The sequence below is a fragment of the Onychostoma macrolepis genome, chromosome 24 (genome assembly GCF_012432095.1).
Source record: "Onychostoma macrolepis isolate SWU-2019 chromosome 24, ASM1243209v1, whole genome shotgun sequence".
In the NCBI taxonomy this organism is placed as follows: domain Eukaryota; kingdom Metazoa; phylum Chordata; class Actinopteri; order Cypriniformes; family Cyprinidae; genus Onychostoma; species Onychostoma macrolepis.
Genome location: NC_081178.1, coordinates 7,691,254 through 7,697,253, shown reverse-complemented (window position 1 = coordinate 7,697,253; position 6,000 = coordinate 7,691,254).

Here is a 6,000-nt window from a genome sequence, read left to right as displayed (position 1 = left end):
GTTTGTAGAAAGCAACTTCAAGGAGTTTAATTTCAGCCTTTCCTTGAGAGAGGTTTGGCTTTCTCTGTAGTCGGGTATGTATTAGTATGGTGCCAGACATACTGTAACAAGAGATTCATATAAGGCTTTTAAATGGACCACAATAGGGATAACTTTGTATTTTTTTTTTTTTTTTTTTTTTTTTAAATCATGTATTGTGCTTTGGTACCCAAATGTTAATGAATTTAGTACCTGAAACCTTTAACACATTAACAAGATAAAAGTCTCTTCAGACCCTTGTGTGCTCTTCGGTCATTTCTGACCGGAGAATTTTACATTTTGAATTTTTAAAAATCGTAGCTTCACCAGAATGGTACGAAACTCGTTGACTTTTATGGCACTTGGTATGTGAACACACAAAAAAAATTGAGGGCATGATTCGAAAAAGTTAAATGGTCGTAAAAAAAATAGTCACACTCATGGTCTACGGTCAAAAATGACCGACCATAGGAAATGAATTGGAAACGGAAAAATTAAAAAATACAGGACATTTTTGTGTGTACAATCTACAAATCCCCAACAATGCAAAAAAACATTGCACAGCAATGAAGGGGTGAAACTCTAAAACATCTAGAGTGCAAAATCAACATCCATTCACACACACACACTTGTACACACACACCCCCCAATGAACTGGTGTGCCTGTAACACAGCAACTATGTAAAATAAAATCAATAATTCAACTACAATACAGTTAAAAAGTGGACAACAAGGAATGGGTTATACTCTAAAACATCAAGAGTGTAAAACAGATACATCCACTCACACACACTCACAGACACACACACATACACAATTATACACACTCACATGAATTGGTATGGCTATAACCATATAGCCAAAATGAGTTGAGTGAAATAAGAGGTTGAAATCAGATCAGACCCTGAAGGATTAGGCTCTGATAAAGCATTCCTCTTCATTTTGTTACATTTTATAGTTTTTTAATGTTTTGTGTAACAAAATGCTTTCTGTGTTCAGGGTTGACTGTAGTAATAATAATGCAAAAAACTATATAATAATAATAATGCAAAAAAATATAAACCTTGACAAAAAGTAGTCTTTGAGAATGCCTAAATATACATTTATATCCACAACCTAATAAAAGTAAACAATTATGTCTAAAAACAACTAGGGAATTCACAAGACTCTCTATAGAGTCCTATACAGGCAACTAGTGGTTACACCATGACATTACATGTTTTTTCTTTCTTTGCTCACACCAGGAGGTGCTAATCTGCATTCAAAAATTGGATTTTAAAGGCCTAGTGTCTATTTTCATCTGAAATACTGCATAAATTGAAAAATAATTGTAAAAAATTTGAAAAAAAAGTTTTTGTACTATTTTCAATGGGAAAAATGTATCGTAATTATTGCATAAATATTAATTAGTACCATCAAATTCTCTCAAAATACAAAATAAAAAAATAAAAAATATTATTGAACAAAAATATATTAGATTGATTTTACTGAAGACGAAAAAATTTAATTTCAGGTGTCCGGTCACTTTTGACCGTGAAGACCATGAGTGTGACTCCCAAATAAGGACTGCACAACTAAACCGCTCAGTTCATGGATTAGTTATTTCTTTATGAATATTTTGAAGCATCAAAGTGGTAATCGCATAGACTGCCAATGAAGGGACAGAAATCTCTCAAATGTCATTAAAAATATATTAATTTGTGTTCCGAAGATTAAAAAAAAATCTTACGGGTTTGGAACGACAAGAGAGTGAGTAAATAATGACAGAATTTTGGGTAAACTATCCCTTTAAATAGACCTAATCATGCTTCACGACAGCTATCCCAAATTAATAGGTTCCCGTTAAATGCCTTGATGTTTGTCCAGTGTATGTGAGTAGAATATGAATAAACCACATCCAGACAAGGAGAAAAAAATAAATGAATAATTTTCTCTTGGTAGGAGATTCCTTTTGAGAATCATTTTTCTTTTTTATACTTAGACGTGCATGTAGGAGTAGATTTTGATTTCTGATCACAAAAAGAACAAGCAATGTCTCACAGATTCTCTTTTTTCATCTTCTGCTCCATCTGGCTTGTGTCTACCTTATTAGCACCTGCCTGTTAATTGGTGATGTTCTGATAGTGTCCAGTATGAGCACAGTGGGACACAAGCCTTTGGAGGTAAAAATAGATGCACAGATTTCACCTCACGCTGGCAAACCGTAAACCAAACACCACAAAATTATCTGATGCTTAATTGGCACTACAAAATGCTGCTCTTGCTGCGCTTTTTTCTCCCATTTGGGTAATCAGGTTTTTATGTTGAAAAAAAAAAACTTAATCAGTATTCCACTACAACATCCTTAAAACAAGATTAATTTACTTGAGAAGCGTAATTGGCTAAAATAACAATATTTGATTTTAGAGAATATCTCAAATTAAGTATATTTTTTACCCCACTTTCAAATGGTTTCTTGGTTTAAGCATAAGACCAGTAATATTTACACTTAAAACATGATATTTGTATATTGAATAGAACAGAACAGGATAGAATCAGGCTCAGAATACTAATGAGTTATTCTGAGAGTCACATATGATGCTTTTTGTGCTCAAGAGTGTCAGTGTGTTGTCCTTCCATGCTGATTAGAGCCCAGTGGGGAAGATCTCTTCTGTAAATACCTTCTAACCATGAACCACCACAGCGAAACAAAAAAAAGTGGTTTCTTGAATTGATCTCACAGCTAATGATTTTTCTTTTGTCTGTGTGTTGAATGTTGTTTTCTTCAGGTTTCAGGGTGTATATGTTGGCATACATGCTACAGGACAGCTACAATTACCATGTCAGATGATTCTAATTTATTTAATTATTTATTTGATTTAATTATATCGCATATTGATCTTACTGATATAGATATCGTACCTCAAAGTGATGATGTTACTGACCATTTCCTTGTATCGTGCATGTGTGTTTTAAAGGCAACTGCAATGAAGCATCAAGAAAGACATGAGCAGGCCAGCCACCCTGAGACTGATAATTCATGGTAAGAGAACAATATGGTTTTGAGAGATTTGTGTATTCTACACTGAACAAAATTATAAACGCAACACTTTTGTTTTTGCCCCCATTTTTCATGAGCTGAACTCAAAGGTCTAAGACTTTTTCTATGTACACAAAAGACCTATTTCTCTCAAATATTGTTCACAAATCTGTCTAAATCTGTGTTAGTGAGCACTTCTCCTTTGCCGAGATAATCCATCCACCTCACAGGTGTGGCATATCAAGATGCTGATTAGACAGCATGATTATTGCACAGGTGTGCCTTAGGCTGGCCACAATAAAAGGCCACTCTAAAATGTGCAGTTTTATCACACAGCACAATGCCACAGATGTCGCAAGTTTTGAGGGAGCATGCAATTGGCATGCTGACTGCAGGAATGTCCACCAGAGCTGTTGCCCGTGAATTGAATGTTCATTTCTCTACCATAAGCCGTCTCCAAAGGCGTTTCAGAGAATTTGGCAGTACATCCAACCGGCCTCACAACCGCAGACCACGTTAAACCACACCAGCCCAGGACCTCCACATCCAGCATTTGTTCAGTGTATATGAGGTTTGCCTTTTAAAAGTGTGCTATTTCTACTTCTTGTTTTTCAGTGAAGACATTTCTGTCACTAACAAAGTGGATGGTGAGCAAAGATGGTGGTCACGTTTTGGAGCAGCACCTGGGTTTTGCAGATAGCTATGTATTCTTTGGCTGCTTGTCTTTTTTCCCCCATTATGTTTCTGCTGCCTAACGATTCTTTGTAAGGATGAATCCAGAGGACACAACATAATGCACTGCAAAACGTCCTAAGACAGGAGAAATGGTGAAGATGCACTGTTCCAGCATTGGAAGACTGTATTTTTAAGTGTTATACATGAAATGTTTTAAATAAAGAATTTGATATTTTGTAATTATTGTGTCTGTTTTAATTGAATGCCATATAAAAATTATAAAATCTAATGAAATCTATATTAAAATGAATGAATTACAGTAGTATACTGATGAATTGGATTTTATTTACAGTAATTTACTGTAAAACTGCAGTTTTCAACTGTAAATCACATACAGTTTGCTACTGTAAATCTTAATTACAGTAACTTAAGTTACTGTAAAAACCCTTTGAAATGTCTAACAGTGCATGGTACAACAGTTATACCCATTCTCTCAAAAAAGAAACTCATAAACTTGAGCGCAAATGGAGAAAAACTAACTTGGAGGTTTTTAGAATTGCGTAGAAAAACAGTATGTCCAGCTATAGACAGGCTTTAAAAGCTGCCAGGTCAGAGCATATCTGCAATACTCATAGAAAATAACCAAAACAATCCAAGGTTTTTATTTAGCACAGTGGCTAGACTAACAAATAACCAGACGCCACCCAATCTAAATATTCCCTCGCAATAGTAATGACTTTATGAATTTCTTCAGTGATAAAATAGATAACATCAGAAATACAATAACAAATGTAGATTCTATGGTGTCTAGTCCTTCAACTTCATTCATCGCACCCAAAGAAAACCCGCAGTGCTTTACAACTATACAACAGGAAGAGCTAAATAAACTTATCACTGCATCTAAACCAACAACATGTCTATTAGATCCTGTACCCACTAAATTACTGAAAGAACTGTTACCTGTAGCAGAAGAACCGCTTCTCAACATTATTAACTCATCATTATCTTTAGGTCACGTCCCAAAACCATTCAAGCTGGCGGTTATTAAGCCCCTTATTAAGAAACCACAACTAGATCCTAGTGAACTGGCAAATTACAGACCCATTTCAAATCTTCCCTTTATGTCTAAAAGTTTAGAAAAAGTTGTGTCTGCTCAATTGTGCTCCTTCTTGCAAAAAAATGATCTCTGTGAATAATTTCAGTCAGGTTTCAGGCCCCATCACAGCACAGAAACTGCACCTGTTAAAATTACAAATGACTTGCTTCTTGCGTCAGACCAAGGCTGCATCTCATTGCTAGTTTTACTTGATCTTAGTGCTGCGTTCGACACTATAGATCATGACCAACATGATCTCACAGAATTCCGTGTAATGTTCACGGACTTAACCTCCGAATCTGTGGTGGCATCACGGAATCGCCGAAAATTCCGTGATGGGCTCACAGAAAAAATTCCGTGATTGGCTCACAGAAGTGATACCAATGTAAGTCAGTGACAGGCATCAGCCGTGCTCCACGCACGGAAACCCTTAGCATCAATATGCCGACGCGATACTGGGAAATTTATCGTCATCATTTTTGTTCAGAACTGGGTAGGTTTAGAGTAGGGGTGGGGTCAGGTACTCCAGTGAAAGTATAACTGCATCGGAGTCACTCTTTTTACGTGGTCCGATGCAGCGCTGGTGTTGAACCAGTGAATCCGTGCATGGACAACGGCTGATGCCTTCTGTGAGCCCATCATGGAATTTTCGGCGATTCCGTGATGCCACCACAGATTCGGGGTTAATTAAGTCCGTGAACATTACACGGAATTCTGTGAGATCAGGTTGATCATGACATACTCATAGACAGGGCTGAGGAGTAATCTTTTAAATGAATCATTTATTTTGTTTAACGAAACCAGTGTGAATGGTTCACATTAAACTGGATAGATCTGGGGTATGTTTCCCAAAAGCATCGTTAGCGAACTGTGGTTGTTAAATTACATTGAACTATAACGACATTAATAGCGACCGTAGTTGCTTTGGGAAACGAGCCCTGTCAATTTTGACTCAGCGATCGCCTCTCCATAGAGATTATTATGAAGTAATCACTTAAAGTTTGGTCCATTCATTAAACAAATCTATTGTATAATTTGGAGAACTGTGCCAGGCTACTTTTATGATATGTTTGGATTCGTTTTGAAGCTTGGAATGCAGCATGAAACAGCACGGCATCCCCATTCATTGTATTCAAATTGAATTTATATTGATTGGTAGATTTTTGTTCATAGAAATGCCGTGGAAAACTGG